Source organism: Leucoraja erinacea, chromosome 9, assembly GCF_028641065.1.
Source record: "Leucoraja erinacea ecotype New England chromosome 9, Leri_hhj_1, whole genome shotgun sequence".
Taxonomy (NCBI): Eukaryota; Metazoa; Chordata; class Chondrichthyes; order Rajiformes; family Rajidae; genus Leucoraja; species Leucoraja erinaceus.
In genome coordinates, this window is record NC_073385.1 from 16270341 (window position 1) to 16296986 (window position 26646).

Genomic DNA, 26646 nt, shown 5'->3' on the forward strand with positions numbered 1-26646 from the left:
TTATCTAACTGGACAAAATGATTTTGCTCAATTACATAGCTTTGTAAAAATACTTTTAATCTTGCAAAAGTTTAAACAAAAACATTCAGGAAAATTGTACAGGAAATCACACATTGTTCCTTAATGTTTTATACAATAGCAAGAGTTCAAAAACACGTTGCCAAAAAGGCAAGGCCAAGGAGCCTTGGCTATCAAGGGATTGAGAATTTGATTAAAACAAAAGAGCATATGGCAGGTTGATGGAAGTAAAAACAGGGGTAGCCTAAAAGGAATACCTGTACATAAAAAGCAGAAGGGGCTAAACATATCACGAGCAAATAAAATTAAGGAAAATTACATTTTAAGTATATAAGGTTCCCGGAGGTTTTTGTCAGTCTCCCTACCTGCTTTAACCACCTGCAACCGCACGGAAACCATGGGTGGGACGCAAAGTCTCCAGAGGTTTCCGTTCAGGTTTCCTAAGTGGGGCAGGGGCATTACTCTCACCTAGTCCCATCTACCTGCACTCAGACCATAACCCTCCATTCCTTATCCGTCTATATACCCATCCAATTTATTTTTAAATGATATAATCGAACCTGCCTCCACAACTTCCACTGGAAGCTCATTCCACACAGCTACCACTCTCTGAGTAAAGAAGTTCCCCCTCATGTTACCCCTAAACTTTTGTCCCTTAATTCTCAAATCAAAACTTCTCATTAATAAGGAGCTACTAGATGTCTTAGCAGGCATGAATGGGGATAAATCCACAGGCCTGACAAGTTGCATGTCAGGCTGATATGGGAGGCAAGAAAGGAGACTACTGGGGTCCCATGAGATTTTTAAGTCTTTGCTAGCTGCAGATGAGCTATCAGATGACTGGAGGGCAGCAAATATGGTACTTTTATTCAAGAGCAACAGTGCCATGCTAGACATTCACAGGTCTGAGAGTCTAACAACATGGTGGAGTGGAAATAAGATTACGGCAAAAAAAGGATTCATTGACATTTAGAAAGGCAGGGATTAAATCTCAGGTAGAATGGCTTTTTGCAGTCATTCTGTCTTAATCACTTTGACTGAATTTTTTTCAAATTTGTAAAATATTGCATTGATAAGGGCAATATGTTGATACAGTACTGCTGTTTAGACTTCGGTAAGTCCTTGAGAATGGCCCATGTGGGAGACAGATCAAAAAAGTTAAGAGCCTGCGGGATCTAGGGGAAGTTGGAAAATTGGATCCAAAACTAGCTTGATACTAGGATGCAGAGGGCGATGGAGAAGGGTTGCTTTTTGTGATTGGAAGTCTGATCAGTGATGTACCACAAATCAATGTTCATTAGTACATTGGGGGTTTTGACGTTAAGGAAGGAGGAGCATATTTAAATTGCATCAGAACCTAATATTGAATTAGTATTATTCCAAGTTTCTCATAGTATACAATTTCACAAATCTGAATAGTAAATGCCACAATAGTAAATAACAAGTTCCACTGAATATTTTTTCAAATTTTTAAATAATTTAACAAGCATACAATAATATAAATAAATAATAAAATTAAACCAAATAAACTAAGTTAGTCATCAATAAGCATTTAAGCAAACAATAAATCACCTTCAAGTCGAGGAAGTGACATTTTCAAATCTTACTACCAACAGACAAATGTTAGCTATCTTTTTGGTGTTACAGATAATTCATGTGATTTAGTGTAAATCGACAGTTAATTTGTACTATATAAAAAGGTTAGATTTCCCCAAGGAAATGAAAAAATATCGCTTTTTAAAAGTAAGCTAGAAGGTCCGTTGACAATTTTCCAACTGTTCAGAAGTACTGAAGGGAATGATTTTGTTCCCCGGATAAAACTAGTCGAAAAGGAATCAAACGCAATAACTCAAGACAAAAAAGTAGATACTGGAAACCTGCTGAAAAGGAAAACAGAATCCATGTGGAGAGAAAAAGTATCACAATTTCCATAAGACTATGAAACATAGGAATTATATTTTATGTAATTGCAATGGAGTTAGGCCATTCAGCCCATCGAGTCTGCTCAATTTTTGTCTTCAACCCCATTCTCCTCCTTCTCCCCATAACCTTTGAAACCCTTACTAATCAAGAATCTGTCAATCTCCACCTTAAAAATACCCAATGATTTGCCCTCCACAGCCATCTGCGGCAATAAATTCCACAGATTCACCGCCATGCGGCTACAGAAATTTCTCATCTCCATTCCAAATGTATGTCCTTTTATTCTGAGGCTGTGCCGTCTGGTCCTGAACTCTCCCATCCTCTCCACATTCGCTCTATCTAAGCCTTTCATTATTTGGTAGGTTTCAATGAGATCCCCCTTATGATTCTAAATTCCAGCAAGTATAGGCCCAGTGCTATCAAATGCTCCTCGTATTAATATTGGATCAAGGACCCTTTATCAGAATTGAAGAAAAATAACGTCATTCCTATTGATAATGGAGACGCAAGCAACTGCAAATACTGGTTTAACTTTGGTCTGCACCCCATCACAGCCATTCTCGTTTTCTCCACGCAACTTTGCACATTTATATTTCACTCTCTACTGTCTTCCCCTACCCTTAAGTCACAAGTCCTGATGAAATATCCTTGACCTAGAACATCAAATGGTTATTTCCTAACTTGTTACTGTTTGCACTCTCAGTGCTTCCAACATTCTGTTTTTGTTTCAAAAAACAATCTTCTTGTCAGTCAGTCCCTTGGGGTACCAACGCTTGAAACGTCTGTGGATTCTGAAGTAGCCGACAAGGCTAATTTCAGAACTGCAGACTATTCTATGGATGGGGCAAGGGCAATGCCCGACAGGGCAGACAAAGATTATTTGTGATCACCTGTGGCCATTGCGTATCAGTTCCAGTTTTTCAGGATGGACATCAATATTAATCATCCTTTCAGTTTGTTATTAAATGCCAATACACTGGATATTGTTATATTGTTGTGAGATAATGGAAGAAAAACTGTGGTATACAGGCAAATCACACCATACACAAGTACACCAGGCAGTGCAAAAGAAATGAAAGAGTGCAGATATAGTGTTACAGCCACTGAGAAAATGCAAATAAAACAAATGTGCAAGGCCCACAACAACATAGATGGGAAGATCATGAATTCATCCTTACAATGAGAGGTCCATACAAGATTGTAACAGTGGGGAATAATCTGTTCCTGAATCTGGTGGAATGTGCTTTTAAGCGTTTGTATTTTCGCACACACAAACTCATACCCACCCCCTATCAGTAGTTCTTTTTCCTCACCACCCATTCATTCTGTCCATCACCCTCACACCCACCCACTGGGTCCCATCTGCCCATCCTAGCTCCCCATTTCATTCCACCTTCACCTTCTTTCTTATCAGATTTCATTATCTGAAGTATTTTATGTCCACCTATCACCTCCCTTCCTCTGTCACCATACCCACCCTTCCCTCCCCCACCTGACTCCATCCGCAAATCAACCCTTCCTCACCTAGATCCACCCATTGCTTGCCACCTCTTGTCCCAACCCTCCTCTTAACATCTGTATACTGGTTTTCTCCCTTCTACTCTTTGTCCCAAACCAAAAGCAACTATTTCCCTCCACAGATGCTGCCTACCCACTAAGTTCCTCTGGATTCCAGCATTTACACTCTTGTGTCTCCACCTCTATCACCAGAAAACATGAGCATAGTAATAACATCACTTCCCAAGTTTCATTCCAAGTCAGACATGATACTACCACTTTTGAAATCAAAATCTCAGATCTTAACACCACTGAGCGCCACATGAATTTGAATGGTTCAGCACCTTCAAGTGCAATTAGCAATTGATAATAATGCTGGGCTTCCATCGCTGAATGAACTTTGGACATAATTAGATATTTAGATATTGTAAAGAGATTGTAACTGAACCACTCAAATTACATGAGAGTTTGAGTTTTGCATAAATTCATATTATAAGTGACACAGCTTGTTGAGCTGCTGCCTCACAGCACCCGAGACCCAGGTTTGATACTGACCTTGGATACTGTCTGTGTAGGGTTTGCACATTATAACATGTGGGTTTCCACCAACACCCAAAGGCGTGCAGGTTTTTCTAGGTTAATTGGCCCCTATAATTTGCCCCGAGTGAGTTGGAAGTGGATGGGAAAATGAGATAACATGCAGGGCTCGAAATTAGCGGTTGCCCGGGTGCCATTGACCACTCAAAGTGCAGCCGGGCAACCTAAATGCCGACTCATTTTGCCCGGCTTGGCAATCAAATACTGGTTTATACCGATAGGCACAAAATACTGGAGTAACTCCGCGGGTCAGGCAGCATCTCTGGAGAATACGAACGTGACGTTTCGTGTTGGCGGTGGCTGTATTAGTCTAATATCTATGATTGTGGGGCAAAGATACGAGGTGCGTGGTGACAAAGGGTCGGAGCGAATGACGGGCCCCGAACAGCGGCAGCAGCGGCCGCGACAGCGGTTCCATCGCCACCTCCTCCCGCACCCCGCCCGGCGGAAGGAACCTCCCTCTCCCTCCCTCCCAGGGCAAGCGCCGTTGGTGGATTTGCAAGCAGCAGCCACTATCGCTCTGATAACGGCAGCTGCTTGCAAATCCACCAACGGCGCTTTCAATACACGCCGAGGCTGGGAGGAGGGAGAGGGGGAGGCGGAGGCCTCCTTCCGCCGTCTGAAGCAGCTGCACGACAGATCCTTTAGCTATAGGATCTTTGAGCTGCACCGCTCGGCCCCGCACCTGCCTTTCGACTGGTGGAGGAGGGGAAGCAGTGGCGAGGAGGCGGCGGCACTTTGGCGATGGACAGGGACGGCCAAGGCAGTGGGGCGATGTTGTCCGTGGAGCGCTGACCTTCCTTCCTCCCCACCCCCCTCTGCACCTTCCACCCTCCCCACCCCCTCTGCACCTTCCACCCCCACTCTCTCTCTCTCGTACGCCCCCCTCTACCCCTCTTATCCTGGGACCCTTCCTCTCCATCCCGCACCAATCCCCATTCCCTCCTCCTCCTCTATTCAGTCCTCACTGACATCCCCTGTGCTCCCCTCCCCATCTACACCCCCCCCCCCCCAATCTATTCATCACCCTACCCGCCTCGCATTGATTCTCCTGCTATCCCCCCCACCATCCTACACTGGTCCCCCAACTCATCCTGTACTGACCCCCCCTTCCCATCCATCCTGCACTTCTCCCCCCATTCATACTACACTGATCCTATTCATCCCGTACTGACCAACCCTCCATTTACCCTGCACCAATCCACCCACCCATCCATCCTGCAGTGATCTCCCCATTCATCTTTTACTGATCCCCTCATGTATCCTGTACTGCCCCCTCATGCACCCCGTACTGTTCTCCCATCCATCCTGTAGTGATCTCCCCATTCATCTTTTACTGATCCCCTCATGCATCCCGTACTGATCCCCTCATTTATCCTGTAGTGATCCTCCATTCATCCTGCACAGACCCTCCGATCCACACTGTCCTGACCCCGCCCCCCCCCAATTCATCCTGTACTGATCCCTCTATTCATCCTGTACTGTTGCCCGCCATCCATCCTGTATTGCACCACCCATTCATCCTGCACTGCTCCCCCATTCATCCTGTAGCTGCCACCCATTCATCCTGTACTGAACCCCCCCCCATCCATCCCGTACTGATCCCCCCCATTCAACACCACTGATATCCCCCGTGCTCTCCCCCCCCCCATCCATCCCGTACTGATCCCTCCCATTCAACACCACTGCCATCTCCCCTCACAATTTTACATACTCCAACCAACGCGTACTAATTCACCTGCCTCAATCCATCCATTCCGCACCGATTGCCTTCTCAAACCCCCCTAGCCATCTATCCACCCCGCACTGATTCACACACCCCCTGACCCTATTGTGCTTCATGATCTTCAGAGCTATGTTTGACTATGTTTGATAACGGAATGCAATCAAATGCGTTTTAATTCCCAATGTTATTATTTGTTTTGACACCTTTAAACATATTACCAAAAGAACATTTGCTGCAGTTATGTCCTTTGGCCTTCTCTTGTCAGTTAGTGTAATGTTTAACCTGTCAGATGGGTATAGTCGGTTTTAACAGCTATAATCATAAAATGCCGTTAGAAATTTCCTTGCAACCTCTATATTTTGTTATGGATAAATTATGTGGGAAGCCAGAGTGTTTCTGTGCCAATAGCAATAACGACCCATACTATGGCCATGTCATGGTAATTTTCAGTCCTTCACAGAAAACATGCTTGCATCAATTGCAATGTGTAAAAAGAGTTGAGATATTTTATTATAATTTTACTGCATGTCATTGCGGTATATATAATGTCTTGATTGGTGAATACGTTTAGTTTGTGACTTTATTTGAAGCAGAAATAATATGTGAATGTAGACAAAAGTGCTGGAGATACTGAGCGGATGCGGCAGCATCTACGGAGCGAAGGAAATAGGCCGAAGTTTCGGGCCGAAACCCTTCTTCAGACTGATGGGTTTTGGCCTGAAACGTTGCCTATTTCATTCGCTCCATGGATGCTGCTGCACCCGCTGAGTTTCTCCAGCACTTTTGTCTACCTTCGATTTTCCAGCATCTGCAGTTCCTTCTTGAACATAATATGTGAATGCTTCATTGAGCATAATTCCGACTGGTAACTATGCACTTCGTCCAAGCACATTATCACACGTGTCATGCAAAACCGTCTTAATTGACCACCTAAACTGTCATTTGGCAACCTAAAAAGCTGTCAAAGTTGCCCGGCTGGCAACAGTGAAAAAAAGTTAAGCGAGAGCCCTGACATGGAACTAGTGCGAACGGTGATCAATGGTCAACATGGACTCGGTGGTCCAAAGGGCCCGTTTCCGACCTCGAGACTCCGGAGGCAGAACCAGTCAGGACTTGCCCTGGGCTCACTCCCGTCAGGGCGGTCCGGCTCGGGGCTGGAACGGCGCTCCCGTGAGGGGCTGTGACGCTCCCGTGAGGGCGGCCTGGAGCAGGGCTGAGACTCTCCCGTGAGGGGCTGCCGCGCTCCCGTCGGAGCAGCCCAGCTCGAGGGAGGTACCGCGCTCCCGTCGGAGCTGCCCAGCTCGAGGGAGGTACCGCGCTCCCATCGGAGCAGCCCAGCTCGAGGGAGGTACCGCGCTCCCGTCGGAGCGGCCCAGCTCGAGGGAGGAACGGCATTCACGTGAGGGCGATCCGGCTCGGGGCTGGAACGGTGCTCCGGTGGCTGGGACGGTGTTCTGGCGGCGGTGACCCGAGTCCGAGGTTCAGCCGCGGGCCAGTGGCTGCATCCGCTGGACAGGAGGGCGGCAGCTTCAACCACCCCGGGCCGCGGTGTTTGAGCCGGCCCGTTTGCGGGGTTCAGTGAGCCGCGGGACTGGTTGTACCATCGCCCGGTGGGGTATCGCCTCAGCGCAGAGGGAGAAGAGGAGGGAAGAGACTGCAGCCCTAAGATTTTTGCCTCCACCACAGTGAGGAGGTGTTTGGAGGACTCGCTGTGGTGGATGTTAATTTGTGTTTGTTGTTGTTTATTATTGTATTATTGTATGTATGACTGCAGGCACGAAATTTTGTTAATAAAGGTAAACATTAAAGGTAATTCTATTCTATTCTATTCCATGCTGTATCTTTCAAACAAAACAATGCTACCTTTTGATTATGGGGCCAGATTTGGCTTTTGCTTAACAGTGAAGCTTATGATTCTATTGCATCCATCAATTTCTTCTTGGCAAAAATTCAAAATAAAAAGGTTCCACTACTAGATGCTAGGCCCCCACAATTTACATAAACTAGTACATTTGTAGAGCCATCATAATCCATCAGTTCATTCAAGTTTTGATTAGTAATACCTTTGAACATAGAACAAGAAGTAGAAACTATTTTTTAAATTCTATTTTCACAGCAGCATAGAAAATTATTGCACAATTTAAAAAGATTGCATATGCTGGAAATATCAAGGGGGTCTGGCCACATCTATGGTAAGTAAAACAGCATTAATGTTTTAGGTCAAAGACTCTGCATCTACCACAAAACAATTTTGTCCCATATTCCACTGCCAAATACGCAGATGACCTGGCACAAATTTATATCATCTTTAAAAACAGGAAACAGAAGTTTGTTGCCCTTAGCTCCAGACCATTTGTTAACAGTGGGTGGAATTTCCCAAAGGAATAATTTTCCACAGAATCCTCTGAAAAAATATTTACTTATTAGAAGGCATCCAAGCCTCTGAACAGAAATTGTGAAAGTTTCATGAATAACCCCAGCTTCTGAACAGCAACTCATTTAACACAGTTTACTTCAATTAGCCAGAGTCTACTTCTGCCTCAGAAACCAAAACACCATTCCTTTATCACCCTGGAATTCATTGCCTCACCACATAAACCATTTCAAGGCAGTGGCTCCCTATCTTGACAAGGAAATTTAACAATGGGCAATACATCTTTCTAGCAAGACTAACTTAATATTATATATTGTATCAAGCTCACCAATTGCATTAATAAAAATAGTTAAACTTAAAAACAATACCCTACAATAATATTAGTATGGTTACAAGGGATAATTTTGAAATGAGTAAAAAAATAACCATTACATCGATCACACATTACAGATCTCTCTTTTTTTTTTGCATTGTCTTCAAGTATTTCAATAAATTTCTCCATCTTCTCATAATGTGAATAAAAAATCTTAAGGGATACGTGGGAGTAAATCACAAAAAGAACAGCTGAAAATGGGGGGGGGGGGGGGGGGGGGTAATGAGTCGGGAAATGAAGAACATTTCACATGAAAACTAAGGAGAGTCCGTACACCTCCAATTATAAAATCTCTGATGATTTGTAGTGTTAAAAATCATTAAATTAGAGCTGGATGATTGTAGTATTCTGAAAAAAATATTGTTTTTGCCCCTACAAACTCATTGCAGTACTTATGTGAAGTATAAAAATCCTCAAACTAATTGTTTGTTCCAGAGAAATTAAGTTTCTGACAGAAGAAACAGACAAGTTATATTTTGAGACATTGTGGGTATAGATTTATAATGCCAGTATCATGTATCACAGGTTAGAGATCAAGCTCATTTTCTTTGCTGGCAAGACACCCAACACCACACATGCTGAAGCTGTGATATCTCACATGCTAAAAATCCTTACCTCACACCAAATGCACTTGCAAAACAGTCCTTCAATTACATGAGGAAAATTGCTCTAATGTACCACAATTTGTAGACCAGTTGCCAGATTTTAAAAGCATTGCTGCCAGCACCATGTGTGATCTCAGCAACAATGCCAATTGAAAAATTAGAACTATTTTCCTCCACTCCCAGCTTCTGCTCAGTTCGCTCAAAACTGAATCTTCCTTTCTTTGACTCTGCTGTTCATGCATGCAAATTCAAATTGATTTACATTGGTAACTCACGGAGTACAGCAAACACAGCAAATATTTGTGTTCTAGAAACGTGTAGCAAAACAAAGAACATTTGGCATTTACATTCCATCAGTTTTGATTACTTGTTAGTTGGCATAAGCAAGGCCACATCCAAAACCGAAACATATCCAAAACTCCAATGCCCTTATTCAAACTCACATCACTGAATGTTGCACCGTATACTGGGTCCCACAACACCACCTCAAGGGAGGCAGAGCGGCGCAGCAGTAGAATTGCTGCCTTACAGTGCCAGAGACCCAGGTCTGCAGATGCTGTCTGTACAGAGTTTTATGTTCTCCCTGTGATCATGTGGGTTTTCTCCAGGTGCTGCAGTTTCCTCCCACATGCCAAAGACGTACAGGTATGTAGCTAAATGTCTTTGGAAAATAAATTGCCCAAATGGGTAGGATAGTGTTAGTGTACAGGATGTACGCTACTCTGTAGACCGAAGGGCCTGTTCCTACACTATATGTCTAAAGGTTAAAGTATTAAAAATTTCACCCACTTTTCTTCCAGACCAGCAAACCATAGCAATAACCTGCTCACTGATGCCCAGTTAAAAAAAATGTGCAAAACTATTTGGCTCCAGGCATTATAGTCTTGGTCCAGACATGGACAAACGATCTGAGTTCCAGAGAGGAGGCAAGAGCTACTGCCCTTGGTGTCATAGAACACTGGCAAAACTATAATCAATGTTCATACCCTGCAAAAAAAAGAAGATAGCTGGACCTTTGATACTGCCTTAAGGAACTCTTAAAGTAGAGCCAACTCAAGGTTAATCATTCCAGCCTCAGGAAACTAATGCAAGAAATCCTCAGGATAACATCAGTCTGACCGTCTACATCTGTTTGACAATGACCCCCTTTCCATCAGAAGTTTAGAAAGGAGAATGTTTGCTGTTGATTGCATAAAGTTCAATTTCATTCATAATTCACCAAAGAACCAGCACAAACCTGCATGCTACAATATCTTGACAACATTCAGGTATGGATTGAAAAGTGGCTGATAATGTCCACACTACAAAAGTGCCAAGCAATAACCATTTGCAAAAGGGTACCTACCCACGGTGATTTTCTTCAATAGAATTTTCATCACCAAGTCCCCCACAATTTATATCTTGGAAGATAGTTACCAGAAACTAACAGTAAATGGATGATAGGTACACAAAAAAGCTGGAGAAACTCAGCAGGTGCAGCAGCATCTATGGAGTGAAGGAAATAGGCAACGTTTCGGGCCGAAACCCTTCTTCAGTAAATGGATGATGATCTCCACTTGCCTGGGTTTTTTTGCTCCAGCAATTCTCAGCTGCAATAAAAAAACTGAACTTTCAATGCCACACAGAGGCTCCTGTGTGGACTATTCATCAAATACACTGCAGTTACTTGCTTGCAACATGGCTATGTCCACCATTCTCTACAGCCCCTTGCATTCCTGTGCATTGGAATTGCCCAACAAACTTTTGCAGATGCATTGTTGAAAATATCCTGACTGGTTGCATTATGGCCTGGTATGGCATTATCAAGCTACAGGAATGAAAGAGGCTGCAGAGTGGTGGACACAAGCATGTCACATGCACGTCCCTCACCACTAAAGGCAGCATCCACATGAGGCGCTGCCTCAAGAAGACAGCATCTATCATCAAAAATCCCCACTATTTGGGCCATATTTTTTTACTCACTGCTACCATCAGGCAATTGTGGTTTGCATTAATGTCTTATTTTTATATTCAGCCTTTTTCTTATCACGGTCTTGTAGAATTTGTCCAATTTACGCTTTTTGTATGTTATCTGAATCTGTGTGCCTGTGATGCTGCCAAAGAAAGATTTTCATTGTACTTGTACTTCACCGAGCTTGCGCATATGACAATAAACTCAACTGGACTCAAAACATTCTGGATATTATCCGAGTCCATGTATCTGTGATGTTACCGCAAGTAAGGTTTTTGTTGTCCCTGTATCTCACCATACTTGTGCATTGGGCAATAAACTCAGCAACTTGATGAGGAGCTATTTGGGCCTCACCATCATAGCCGATATCAAAACCATTCATCTGCGCTCCATTCTGGCATAAACATAGAACATAGAAAATAGGTGCAGGAGGAGGCCATTCGGCCCTTCGAGCCAGCACCGCCATTCATTGTGATCATGGCTGATCGTCCTAAATCAGTAACCCGTGCCTGCCTTCTCCCCATATCCCTTGATTCCACTAGCCCCTAGAGATCTATCTAACTCTCTCTTAAATCCATCCAGTGATTTGGTCTCCACTGCCCTCTGTGGCAGGGAATTCCACAAATTCACAACTCTGGGTGAAAAAGTTTCTTCTCACCTCAGTCTTAAATGGCCTCCCCTTTATTCTAAGACTGTGGCCCCTGGTTCTGGACTCGCCCAACATTTTTCTGCATCTAGCTTATCCAGTCCTTTTATAATTTTATATGTTTCTATAAGATTCCCCTCATCCTTTTAAACTCCAGTGAATACAAGCCTAGTCTTTTCAATCTTTCCTCATATGACAGTCCTGCCAGCCCAGCGGTCAATCTCATGAACCTACGTTGCACTGCCTCAATCACAAGGATGTCCTTCCACAAATTAGGAGACCAAAACTGCACACAATACTCCAGATGTGGTCTTATCCGAACCCTATACAACTGCAGAAGAACCTCTTTACTCCTATACTGAAATCCTCTTGTTATGAAGTTATGTTATTAACATTCCATTAACTTTCTTCACTGCCTGCTGTACCTGCATGCCAACTTTCAGTGACTGGTGTACAAGGACACCCAGGTCTCGCTGCACCTCCCCCATACCTAACCTCATCTTCTCAACATTACTTCACTGATTTCAACTACGCTCTCAGCCAAAAAAGAACAGCACATGCAGGAATATGCATGTAGGAAAAGAGATTTAATGCACAATTTAAAATACTGAATATTCAAAATAGCTATATATTACATTGTTATTACATATTTTACATCTGCAAACATTTATAATTGTAATTGGGTTAAGTGCATAAACTTCCAGCTTTTCTGGTGTGCAAGATACAGAGAGAAGATTCCATAAATCACTCCAAAATGCAAGTTAGAGAAATGGTAATTACCAACCAGGATACTCATTCACTCTGTACACAGTTTGTAAGTTTTGGAGTTCAAGAAGGAACTGCAGATGCTGGAAGATCGAAGGTACACAAAATTGCTGGAGAAACTCAGCAGCTGCTGCACCCGCTGAGTTTCTCCAGCAATTTTGTGTACCTTGTAAGTTTTGGATCCCTGTTTCATAGCTGTGAGCAACATTTGATTATGAAAAAAAATTACATTGCAGTATACTATCAAACATCAACAACACTCACAAGTAGCAGGATTTGAATTGACTGCCACATGGGAGATAAATTAAAACTAGGAGAATAAATCCTCTCTGCAGAATGAAAATAACATGTTAAGGGGTGGGGTGGTCAAATGACAGAACTACTTAAACACAAACACATGGCTTCATGCACTTGGAACTTGTTTATGTTTCACTTTAGAGGAGGGATTACATTCTTAAAGCTTTACACATTCATACACCATATAACACTGGTTAATTGTTCTAATGCATAATCTATCACAATTCAAAAATATATGATGCGCAACCCTATAGGATTTATTACTTAAAAAAAAAAATCCTCAAAACTGCTTTAGGATACTAGGAGCCCGTTTTAAAAAGGGGCATTTAGGTGATTTGCATGAAAATAATAAAATAAAACATAAATAAATGAAATTGCAGCAATTGTTGAATGATACCCATTTCCCATTTGCTATGCTATAATGGATTTCAAACAATTGATGATACAACAGCTTTGGAGAACATGGATAGGCAATGTTTTAGGTCAGGGCATTTCTTCAGACCCTCATTGTAAACTTGTGCTGCTGTATGTCTTGATGATAATACGGCAGTTTCTACTTAGTTGCTATTCCATTGTACTTAGACAATTTTGCTTCCTGTTATTTCTTCAATTATTATTTTATTAAAATAGGACATCATAAATAAGCAAATTATCATCCACCTTACATAAATTACTATTACAACTCTAGAGAAGTGTATTAGAATTTATAATACTATTTTATATAAATAAAAATGATGCCAGAGTGCCCTAGCAATTGCTGTTGAAATTGTCTTATTATTTGAGATGAACTTATCTAATTGGGAAGATTTCTGCACGTTTTTGCATCTTTTTCAATATAATAAACATTACCCTGCATTCATTTTCTAATAGTTTAGCAGATTTCTTCATTTTCAGCATAGTGATAAAAGATAAAAGTATACAATGCATTTATAGTCATTAAATCAGTATTGATAATTTGTTGAACAGTTACACTCCAGAGTCAATGTGAAACTTATCAGTTAGCCGATATCTAAAAAGGAAGCAGTTAGCTAAAAAGCATTAATGCATCTGACTTAATTAAATTAAAAAGAAAGCAGAAGCGTGAAGAGATGGGTGGAGGTTGACGATAGAGATAGAAGAAGATTTAAGCAGAGCTTATATATCAGTGTGAAATAGCTACACAGAATAATCCATTTCTGTTCAATTAATTTTGCAGATCAGATCAATATAGGAATCAATAGTTTTGGGATATTAAGGAAATCTTGAAATAGACAAAAATAGTGATGATACAATGGTGTCATTTAACAGTGGTGCATCTGAGCAACATATTCCTGCTTTATTTGCTTTTCCTAGTTTCTTACAAGATAGGAAAATCTCAAGTCCCCCACGGTTTTGCCATGTGCTTCCACCACAACAATGGCCAGCTCCCTCCCTTAGCGCCATCTCGATTTAAAGCAATAAAATAGAACAGTACAGCACTGGAACAGGCCCTTCAGCCCACATGATGCCAAGATAACTAATTTCCTCTGCCTGCATATGATCCATATTCCTCCATTCCACACACATCCCAGTTCTGGGGATAAAGACCACAGAGGACAAATTAACCAAGAGAGGCACTTCAAGATAATATTCAGGTAATTTATTGTTTTTTATATATAGAAGTTTTCTTGTGTGGCACCACTCCCACTTTCCCAGATATCAGGCAAGATCCACAAAACTAATTGTCACTAAAGATTAATGTTTAAGAAATAACTGCAGATGCTGGAAAAATCGAAGGAAGACAAAAAAGCTGGAGAAACTCATCGGGTGAGGCAGCATCTCTGGAGCAAAGGAATAGGTGACGTTTAGGGTCTCGACCCAAAACATCACCTATTCCTTCACTCCATAGATGCTGCCTCACCCAGTGAGTTTCTCCAGCATTTTTGTATACCATCACTAAAGATTAGTGCATTTCCCTCTGCAGCAACTTTCACAATCACATCTGCATATATTTTAATTTATTTTTGACAGGGAGATTAAATCACTGCTGTATAACAAACAGCACCCTACAAAATAATGGCCAAAACTTAACCTAAAGGCAAAAAGTTTTTGGGCAGAGGTTCATAATTGCACAATGTACTATTTGGAATTGCTTACACTCAGACGTGTACTTTCCCAGATCTATTATGCTGCTTATTTCCATTTTGTTTTGTTAACTGCCACATTTAAACTGTTGAAGCCAAAGAATAACTTTAAAATAGAAACCGACAAATTTTATGGTCAGTTAAAATAAAACTGACATTTATATATCATGAGGAAGCATGACATTTTCGGAGTAATTATTCCTTGAAAGTAGCATTAAAATGATGTACGGGTTCGTGGGTTTATATCTCAATTGCCAACTTCAAAAATAATACATTAACCAAGAGGCATTTCCAGATAGTATTCAGGTGATTCTATTTAATGGAAGATTTCACAGACAAGAACAGTTATATCCACAGCTGTCACAGAAGATTGTGTAGGAAGGAACTATATATGCTGGTTTATAACGAAGATAGACAGAACATGCTGGACAGGCAGCATTTCTGGAGAGAAGGAATGGGAGACCCTTCTTGCTTCAGACTGAAGATGATGAGTACATTGCCTTTTTAAGACAATTTCAGGAAGTTACCCGAAAGTTGAGGGTGGGGCACTAGGACCGCAGCCCACACCTCGGCTCACCCCGAGCAACCTGCTCCCACAAACAAATAACAAACAGGCGAGAGAAGGTGGAGAGGAAGGGAATGTGTGTTTTTTTCTCTCTCTCTCTCTCTAATATTTACCTTGATTGCGGTATTGTTTTTGTTCTACTTCCTTTGACGACGACGCCGCCGCCGCCCAGGTGCAAACGAAGGCAAAGTGGAACATGTCGGCGTCGGCTCGTGGTAGAACCGTTGGCTGGCCGAGCCGCCCCTCGAGCCATTTGAATAGCAGCGCGCGCCCCCCTCCCAAGCTTGCCTTGACTCTCCGCCGCCCAGCACCACTCCCATTGGCTCAGCGCGCTCCGACCTCCGATTGGTCGGTGCGTTCCTCCAGAGCCTATTGGTTGTCCGGGCCGTGATGTGATTTGTGATTGGTCGACGACTCCACTCGTTGTTTGATTGGCCCGATTGTTCAGCCAACCGCACCTACCCCCCCGCCTAACCATCTTGACCTCACCTGCCTCAGGTACGTCAGGTGAATGACTAAACTGACTTCGAATGACTAGCAAAGATCGGTATTTCCTTTTTCTGGTGAGTTATCTAGCAAAGGACAAAGGTGAATCTGGAATATATACTGCAGCTGCGACATTCTCCACTGTTTATTGTTCTCTTTTGCACTACCTGTTGTACTCTTGGAACATAAATATAGAACAGTACCGCACAGCAAAGAAAAGGCTTTTGGCACTTTGGCCTTCATTAGTCAGAGTATTGAGTATAGAAGTTGGGAGGTCATGTTGCAGTTGTATAAGACGTTGGTGAGACCGCATTTAGAATATTGTGTTCAGTTCTGGGCACCATGTTATAGGAAAGATATTGTCAAGCATGAAAGGGTTCAGAAAATATGTATGAGGATGTTGCCAGGACTAGAGGGTGTGAGCTATAGGGAGAGGTTGAGTAGGCTGGGTCTCTATCCATGGAGCGCAGGAGGATGAGGGGAGATCTTGTAGAGGTGTATAACAGGGGCCGCAGAGCGTTTTTGAAAGTGGGGGGCTGAGCGATCACTGATGGGGGGGGGATGCCCCGTCCTCACCCAGCGTCCCGTGTGCGTATTCAATAGACAATAGGTGCAGGAGTAGGCCATTCGGCCCTTCGAACCAGCACCGGCATTCAATGTGATCATGGCTGATCATCCCCAATCAGTACCCCGTTGCTGCCTTCTCCCCATATCCCATGACTCCGCTATCTTTAAGAGCCTTATCTAGCTCTCTCTTGAAAGTATCCAGAGAACCGGCCTCCACCGCCTCTGAGGCAGAGAATTCCACAGACTCACCACTCTCTGTGAGAAAAAGTGTTTCCTTGTCTCCGTTCTAAATGGCTTACTCCTTATTCTTAAACTGTGGCCCCTGGTTCTGGACTCCCCCAACATCGGGAACATGTTTCCTGCCTCTAGCGTGTCCAAACCCTTAACAATCTTATATGTTTCAATGAGATATCCTCTCATCCTTCTAAACTCCAGAGTGTACAAGCCCAGCTGCTCCATTCTCTCAGCATATGACAGTCCCGCCATCCCGGGAACAAGTGTGGCAATAAGTGTGCATCCAGCCTTCGCCGCCCCGTGGGTCGCCAAATGTCTCACCTGGCCAACAAGGGGTTGTGGCGCCGGCACGGTGTCTGGAGCTGTGGGCAGGTGTCTGGCGTCGAGAGTGTGGCCGGCATCGTGGATCCCAGTCTGGTATAGAGGGGAGAGGCGGTCGGCAGCGCTCCGGGAAGGTTGAAGATCACTCCCGATCTGTAGGGCAGGGATCTGGGTGATAGGGTGTGTTGGCGACCGGGGCTCCAGCTCTGGGACACGGGTGGGCAGGATGCTCCGTATCTGAAGGGCAGCGGTCTGGGACAATGTCCGGGGTAGCGATAATGGCAAAGCTGTGAGTGACTGTGAACGGGTCTCCCAATCCTCAACATGAAGCAATCATGTACAATAAACATTTAAACACCAAACAGTGGCCTCGCCAGCCCGAGGGCATTCGGTTGATCACTCATGATTGCATCGATATCTTGCACATTGCCAATTTATAAGGCAGCTCCTCAAGCGGGAATATGTCGCACCTCCCAAACCTTTAGATTCTGGAGTAGTTCCTGAGGATTGGAGGGTAACTAATGTAACACCACTTTTTAAAAATGGAGGGAGAGAGAAAACGGGGAATTACAGACCAGTTAGTCTAACGTCGGTAGTGGGGAAACTGCTAGAATCAGTTATTAAAGATGGGATAGCAGCACATTTGGAAAGTGGTGAAATCATTGGACAAAGTCAGCATGGATTTATGAAGGGTAAATCATGTCTGACGAATCTTATAGAATTTTTCGAGGATGTAACTAGTAGAGTGGATAAGGGCGAACCAGTGGATGTGTTATATCTGGACTTTCAGAAGGCTTTCGACAAGGTCCCACATAAGAGATTAGTATACAAACTTAAAGCACACGGTATTGGGGGTTCAGTATTGATGTGGATAGAGAACTGGCTGGCAGACAGGAAGCAAAGAGTAGGAGTAAACGGGTCCTTTTCACAATGGCAGGCAGTGACTAGTGGGGTACCGCAAGGCTCAGTTCTGGGACCCCAGCTATTTACGATATATATTAATGATTTGGACGAGGGAATTGAATGCAACATCTCCAAGTTTGCGGATGACACGAGCTGGGGGGCAGTGTTAGCTGTGAGGAGGATGCTAGGAGGTTGCAAGGTGACTTGGATAGGCTTGGTGAGTGGGCAAATGCATGGCAGATGCAGTATAATGTGGATAAATGTGAGGTTATTCACTTTGGTGGCAAAAACAGGAAAGTAGATTATTATCTGAATGGTGGCCGATTAGGAAAGGGGGAGATGCAACAAGACCTGGGTGTCATGGTACACCAGTCATTAAAAGTAGGCATGCAGGTGCAGCAGGCAGTGAAGAAGGCGAATGGTATGTTAGCATTCATAGCAAAAGGATTTGAGTATAGGAGCTGGGAGGTTCTACTGCAGTTTATGATTATCGCCCCGTAGCACTCACACCAATAATAATGAAGTGCTTTGAGAGGCTTATTAAGCAGCACATGTTCTCTAAACTCCCCTCCAGTTTTGACCCGTTCCAGTTTGCTTATCGCCCGAACCGCTCCACCGAGGATGCTATCTCCTCTGCAGTCCACCTGAGCCTACAACACCTGGAGGAGAGGAACACTCATGTGCGGATGCTGTTTGTTGATTTCAGCTCAGCATTTAACACAATAATCCCCCAGCATCTGGTGAGCAAACTGGCACCCTTAGGATTCAATACCAGACTATGCAACTGGATCCTGGATTTCCTTTCTGAAAGACCACAGTCTGTGCGGGTGGGGAAGAACACCTCCTCGGTCATCACACTGAGCACCGGCTCCCCTCAGGGCTGTGTCTTGAGACCACTGCTCTTTACATTGATGACACATGACTGTGTCGCCAGGTCCACTACTAATCATATCATCAAATACGCGGATGACACAACAGTAGTGGGCCTCATCCGCAATAACGACGACCAGGCATATAGAGAGGAGGTGGAACAGCTGGTGAGCTGGTGCAGCAAGAACAACCTTCTCCTAAATGTGAACAAAACCAAGGAGATTGTCGTCGATTTCAGAAGGAAAATTCAGCCCAGTCACACTCCACTTTGCATCAACAACTCAGCAGTGGAGCAGGTGAAAAGCATCAAGTTCCTGGGGGTGCATATAACGGTCACCTTAAACTGGTCCACAAACATTACATCTCTGGCAAAACGAGCACAGCAGCGGTTGTACATCCTCCGCAGGTTGAGAAGTTTACACCTCCACCCTCCCATCCTCGCCACTTTCTACAGAAGCACAATTGAGTCGGTCATGACCAGCTGCATCTCTACGTGGTGCGGCAGCTGTACAGCTGCGGACTGAAAGTGCCTTCAGAGAGTGGTGAGGACAGCGGAAAAAATCATTGGGACTTCTCTTCCTTCCATCATGGACATGGGGTACAAGCGCTGTCTGATTAGAGCTAAGGGCATTACCAGAGCCCCCACACACCCACAATTTGGACTGTTCATACTGCTTAACTCTGGGAGGAGGTACCGCAGCATGAAGAGCGGGACAACCAGGTTCTGCAACAGCTTCATCCCCCAGGCCATAAGATTACTGAACAATCAACAAAACCGAGGCTAGAACTTTTTAAATATCGACACCTTTAAAAACTTTTTATATATATTTATTTTACAGAACCATGCACATGAGGCATTTTTATGGACGCACCTAGAACTTTTAACTATTACCTGATTTTGGAGAGTAAAATGCAACGAAATTTCATTCAAGGTGCACTGTGTCTAGGTGTATATCTGAATGACAATAAAGTTTTCCTTCATTCATTCAGTTGTACAGGGTCTTGGTGAGACTACACCTGGAGTATTGCGTACAGTTTTGGTCTCCTAATAATGAGGAAAGACATTCTTGCCATAGAGGGAGTACAGAGAAGGTTCACTAGATTGATTCCTGGGATGTCAGGACTTTCATATGAAGAAAGACTGGATAGACGGTTTGTACTCGCTAGAATTTAGAAGATTGAGGGGGGATCTTATAGAAACTTACAAAATTCTTAAGGGGTTGGACAGGCTAGATGCAGGAAGATTGTTCCCGATGTTGGGGAAGTCCAGAACAAGGGGTCACAGTTTAAGGATAAAGGGGAAATCTTTTAGGACCGAGATGAGGAAAACATTTTTCACACAGAGTGGTGAATCTCTGGAATTCTCTCCCGCAGAAGGTAGTTGAGGCCAGTTCATTGGCTATATTTAAGAGGGAGTTAGATGTGGCCCTTGTGGCTAAAGGAATCAGGGGGTATGGAGAGAAGGCAGGTACAGGATACTGAGTTGGATGATCAGCCATGATCATATTGAATGGCAGTGCAGGCTCGAAGGGCCGAATGGCCTACTCCAGTACCTATTTTCTATGTTTCTATGAGTTATTCTTGGTTTTCTCAATCGTTCTTGGATTGTCGCCGATGCAAAAGAAAAACAAATGTTTGAATGAATGAATTGCTGCTTTCTGAAATCGCTTTTAAAACATGGGGAGGAGGACACAATGAGGCCTGACATCTAGGACAGGGGTCGGCAATCTATGGTCCACAGGCCGGTTCCGGCCCGTAACCCGAAATCATCTGGCCCACAGGCGGTTTTTTTTTCAATTGTTTTTTGCGACCTGGAAACTGCAGCCAGTTCCGGGGCTGCTAGATTCTAGGAGCTGGCGGCCTCCAACTGGAATCAACCACGAGGGCTCTGGTTGCAGAGCCTGTGGACTTACCATCATGGAGCTGCAACCCGACTTCAGAGGCTTCGGTTTCACAAAACATTGGGGGGGGGGGTTGTCCCCCACCTCTCAAAACACGGGGGAGGACAGGTCCCCACGTCCCCCCTAGGATTTCCCCCCATGCGCTTTGTACGACCGGTGGGGACTGCAGTCCGGAATGTCAATGGATGACCACTGTAAACTAGAAGCTGCTGTTCGTGCCGCGATTAGACGGCTGCAGGGGTCAGCATCCAGCGGAACATTTGTCTGATCAAACGCTCCCTATAATATCACCCAGATACACATCACTCCGGTCGACACAAAAAAGCTGAAGTAACTCAGCGGGCCAGGCAGCATCTCTGGATAGAAGCCAGCTGGTGACGTTTCAGGTCGAGACCCTTCCTGCAGGGTGAGTTATTCCAACATTTTGTGTCTACTTTCGATTTAAACCAGCATTTGCACTTCTTTCCTAAGCATATCAGTCTGGCCAGCTTTGGTCTTTTGACTACAGCCTTTTAGATTTGAAAGATGCAGAGTGGCAACAGGCCCTTCGGCCCACAGAGTCAGCGCCGACCAGTGATCACCCCGTACAGCACCCCCCGGTTCCGCAGCCCATGTATAAGATCATGGGAGGAATAGATCGGGTAGATGCACAGAGTCTTTTGCCCAGAGTCGGGAAATCGAGGACCAGAGGACATAGGTTCAAGGTGAAGGGGAAAAGATTTAATAGGAATCCAAGGGGTAACTTTTTCACACAAAGGGTGGTGGGTGTATGGAACAAGCTGCCAGAGGAAGTAGTTGAGGCTGGGACTATCACATCGTTTAAGAAACAGTTAGACGGTGTTGATTGGTTATTGCATGTGAACCAATCAGAGGGTTGCATCATGACTCTTGTATTTATGATCTGACATCAGTACATGTAACAATATTAAACCAATACTAATTTCTCTTCATTTATTGTTCTTATGATTAAAAACATTTCAAGTTATCCCACCTAACAAAAAAATAACCTCTACTAATGCAAATATGTGTCAGAGCAAGTGACCAAATGCCTGGTCAATAAGAGCTATTGACAAGTTCTTACAAAGAAAAATGTAGTAGAAGCAGTTGGAAGGAATCTGTGCTGAACATGATGCCAAGTTAAACTAATTTCCTCTGCCTGCAAATGATCCATATCCCTCCATTTCCTTTCTCCTGCTTTTGTTTGTTTAATTTCACTTTTTAGATGCATCTGCACAGTTCATCTGAAATGTTACTTGTGGTAAGATTGTGGGATTTATTAAAAACAGCTAGTAGCTAAAGGTTATGGAATCTTGTAGCAGAATAAACATGCCAGCTGATCAAAAAGGCTACCAAGTTAGTCTCATTTCTTTTTTCTCCATCTTGCTTATTCCCAGTACCCTGAACAGTTTCCCCATCAAATATATATCCAAAGAGCAAAAAGCTGTAGTAACTCAGACTAAAGAAGGGTTTCGACCCAAAACACCACCCATTCCTTCTCTCCAGAGATGCTGCCTGTACCGCTGAGTTATTCCAGCTTTTTGTTTCTATCTTCGGTTTAAACCACCATCTGCAGGGAGACTTTAAACTAGAATGGTTGGGGCGAGGGACTCAAATAGCGAAAGGTAGTAGACAGAATGGGAGGCAGGAAGCAGAAATGGGAAGCACTCGGACACAAGAGGAGAAAGGAAAAAAAGGAAATAAACAGAGAATAAGAGACGGGGGTTTTCTTAAATGTGCATATTTTAATGCTAGGAGCATTGTAAGAAAGGTGGATGAGCTTAGAGTCTGGATAGACACCTGGAAGTATGATGTTGTGGCGATCAGTGAAACGTGGTTGCAGGAGGGCTGTGATTGGAAACTAAATATTCCAGGATTTCGTTGCTTCAGGTGTGATAGAATTGGAGGGGCAAGAGGTGGAGGTGTTGCATTGCTAGTCAGGGAAGATATTACAGCAGTGCTTTGGCAGGATAGATTGGAGGGCTCATCTAGGGAGGCTATTTGGGTGGAATTGAGAAGTAGGAAAGGTGTAGCAACTGTTATAGGGGTGTATTATAGACCGCCAAACGGGGAACGAGAATTGGAAGAGCAAATATGTAAGGAGATAGCAGAGATTAGTAGTAAGCACAAGGTAGTGATTGTGGGAGATTTCAACTTTCCACACATATACTGGGAAACACATTTCTGTAAATGGGCTGGATGGGTTGGAGTTTGTAAAATGTGTGCAGGATAGTTTTTTGCAGCAATACATAGAGGTACCTACTAGAGGAGGGGCAGTGCTGGACCTCCTGTTAGGAAATGAGACTGGACAGGTGGCGGAGGTATGCGTTGGGGAGCACTTCGGGTCCAGTGATCACAATACCATTAGTTTCAATATAACTATGGAGAGGGTCAGAACTGGACCTAGGGTTGAGATTTTTGATTGGAGAAAGGCTAACTTTGATGCGATGCGAGATGATTTAAAAGGAGTGAACTGGGACATTTTGTTTTATGGGAAAGATGTAGAAGAGAAATGGAGGACATTTAAAGGGGAAATTTTAAGAGTACAGAATCTTTATGTTCCTGTTCGGTTGAAAGGAAACAGTAAAAATTGGAAAGAGCCCTGGTTTTCAAGGGAAATTGGACATCTTGTTCGGAAAAAGAGAGAGATCTACAATAATTATAGGCAGCATGAAGTAAATGAGGTGCTTGAGGAGTATAAGGAATGTAAAAAGAATCTTAAGAAAGAAATTAGAAAAGCTAAAAGAAGATATGAGGTTGCTTTGGCAAGTAAGGTGAAAGTCAATCCAAAGGGTTTCTACAGCTATATTAATAGCAAAAGGATAAGGAGGGATAAAATTGGTCCATTGGAGAGACAGAGTGGACAGCTATCTGCAGAGCCAAAAGAGATGGGGGAGATATTGAACAATTTTTTTTCTTCGGTATTCACCAAGGAGAAGGATATTGAATTATGTGAGGTAAGGGAAACTAGTAGAGTAGCTATGGATACTATGAGGTTCAAAGTAAAAGAAGTACTGACACTTTTGAAAAATATAAAAGTGGATAAGTCTCCAGGTCCTGACAGGATATTCCCTAGGACATTGAGGGAAGTTAGTGTAGAAATAGCCGGGGCTATGACAGAAATATTTCAAATGTCATTAGAAACGGGAATAGTCCCCGAGGATTGGCGTACTGCGCATGTTGTTCCATTGTTTAAAAAGGGTTCCAAGAGTAAACCTAGCAATTATAGACCTGTTAGTTTGACTTCAGTGGTGGGCAAATTAATGGAAAAGATACTTAGAGACAATATATATAAGCATCTAGATAAACAGGGTCTGATTAGGAACAGTCAACATGGATTTGTGCCTGGAAGGTCATGTTTGACTAATCTTCTTGAATTTTTTGAAGAGGTTACTAGGGAAATTGACGAGGGTAAAGCAGTGGATGTTGTCTATATGGACTTTAGTAAGGCCTTTGACAAGGTTCCTCATGGAAGGTTGGTTAAGAAGGTTCAACTGTTGGGTATAAATGCAGGAATAGCAAGATGGATTCAACAGTGGCTGAATGGGAGAAGCCAGAGGGTAATGGTGGATGGCTGTTTATCGGGTTGGAGGCAGGTGACTAGTGGGGGTGCCTCAGGGATCTGTGTTGGGTCCTTTGTTGTTTGTCATGTACATCAATGACCTGGATGAAGGTGTGGTAAATTGGATTAGTAAGTATGCAGATGATACCAAGATAGGGGGTGTTGTGGATAATGAAGAGGATTTCCAAAGTCTACAGAGTGATTTAGGCCATTTGGAAAAATGGGCTGAAAGATGGCAGATGGAGTTTAATGCTGATAAATGTGAGGTGCTACACCTTGGCAGGACAAATCAAAATAGGACGTACATGGTAAATGGTAGGGAATTGAAGAATACAGTTGAACAGAGGGATCTGGGTATAACCGTGCATAGTTCCTTGAAGGTGGAATCTCATATAGATAGGGTGGTAAAGAAAGCTTTTGGTATGCTAGCCTTTATAAATCAGAGCATTGAGTATAGAAGCTGGGATGTAATGTTAAAATTGTACAAGGCATTGGTGAGACCAAATCTGGAGTATGGTGTACAATTTTGGTCGCCAAATTATAGGAAGGATGTCAACAAAATTGAGAGAGTACAGAGGAGATTTACTAGAATGTTGCCTGGGTTTCAACAACTAAGTTACAGAGATAGGTTGAATAAGTTAGGTCTTTATTCTCTGGAGCGCAGAAGGTTAAGGGGGGACCTGATAGAGGTCTTTAAAATGATGAGAGGGATAGACAGAGTTGATGTGGACAAGCTTTTCCCTTTGAGAATAGGGAAGATTCAAACAAGAGGACATGACATCAGAATTAAGGGACAGAAGTTTAGGGGTAATATGAGGGGGAACTTCTTTACGCAGAGAGTGGTGGCAGTGTGGAATGAGCTCCCAGTGGAAGTGGTGGAGGCAGGTTCATTGGTATCATTTAAAAATAAATTGGATAGGCATATGGATGAGAAGGGAATGGAGGGTTATGGTGCGAGTGCAGGCAGGTGGGACTAAGGGGAAAAAAATTTGTTCGGCATGGACTTGTAGGGCCGAGATGGCCTGTTTCCATGCTGTAATTGTTATATGGTTATATGGTTATATGCAGTTCCTTCCGACAAATATATATTCAAGTTCTCTTTGAACATTACTATTCTAGCACTCTTTCTAATTTGTATTTTTCATTATTTTTTCTCAGTTAAATATCTTACTGGAACAGCATCAAATACAATTTGACACCGTGCCACGAAGGAAGATAGGCCAAATGTCTCAAGCTCGACCAAAGGAGGAAAGTATTGTAGAATTAATAACTAGCCTCCTGCTCTTTTACCAGTTAACATTTATGTGGCATCATACGTGGCATTAGGAACATTTATACCTGTGAGGATAATTTCTCTTTCTTACCTGTGTTAAATCTCCTCATGATTTTGAACAGTTCTTTTGTATCGCCTCTTAACCTTTTCTGCTTTTTGTCTTGAATAATTTTGTAAATATTTCAAAAATATCATTCCAAAATCTATAAAGTATTATGCAGGAAACTAAGGAGTGTGTTATAGTTGCCTTTTGGGCTAGACATTTATCACAAGTGGCGGATATATTTGGATAACATTTGTTCAATCTTGTTTTTGAATAATATAATCTATGTACAATTTTAAATTGAATTAGATTATGTCTTACATTAAATGAACATTTGTGAATATATATCAGGTATTTTTCCCATTTAACCTTCGTAATTTTTATCATTAGTTCCCGTTCCCACTCTTCTCTAAGTACCTCTGTCGATGGTAGGTCTATATTTAGAATACTATTATATAAATATGATATTAATTTTTGTGAGTCAGCTTCAATATTCATTGCTTCTTCCAATGTCAGGAGTTACTTTTTGATATCCTTGTATATATTTTTTCACGAAATCGCAAATCTGAAGATATTTAAAATATTGGTTGTTTTTCAATTTAAATTTTAATTGTAACTGTTGGAATGATAGTAGGTTTCCCATTTCGTACATATCCCCGATCTTTCTAATTCCGAGACTTTCCCATTGGTTATATGTCTTATCAATAAGAGATGGTTTAAATAAAGGGTTATTCGCAATTGGCATTAACAGTGAACCTAATACTAAAATGATTATATTTGGTGTAACTATGGTTTTTCCGGTGGGCGCGCGCGGGCGCGACTCTCGTCAGCAGCGGCCTCTGCAGTCTGTCCACGTTTTATTATTTTCTGTCTATGTTTTTATGTAGTTTTTTGTTATTTTTTGTGTGGGGGTGTGTGTGTGGGGGGGGGGGGGGTGTGGGGTGGGAGGGGGAGGGGAAACTTTTTAAATCTCTCCCTGCACGCGAGACCCGACCCTTCTCGTCGGGTTTCCGTTATCGTTGGGGCTGCAACGAGGAGCGGCCTCCAACA

The 26646-nt window shown here is 43.1% G+C and overlaps 1 protein-coding gene and 1 long non-coding RNA gene across 2 annotated transcripts in view; one reads left to right on the forward strand and one right to left on the reverse strand.

The window, feature by feature from the left end:
• ston2 (stonin 2) overlaps nucleotides 1-15691 on the reverse strand; it is an 88817-nt gene extending 73126 nt beyond the window's left edge. Inside the window, exon 1 of the mRNA XM_055640196.1 lies at nucleotides 15553-15691. The gene's annotated coding sequence lies outside the window, so the exon portion shown is untranslated. The remainder of the gene's footprint in view (nucleotides 1-15552) is intronic.
• A 176-nt stretch (nucleotides 15692-15867) lies between these two features.
• LOC129700045 (uncharacterized) lies at nucleotides 15868-26444 on the forward strand. The gene is made up of 3 exons (XR_008723976.1): nucleotides 15868-16002; nucleotides 21017-21127; nucleotides 25439-26444. It is a non-coding gene; the product is annotated as an uncharacterized LOC129700045 (long non-coding RNA).
• The last annotated feature ends 202 nt before the right edge of the window (nucleotides 26445-26646 follow it).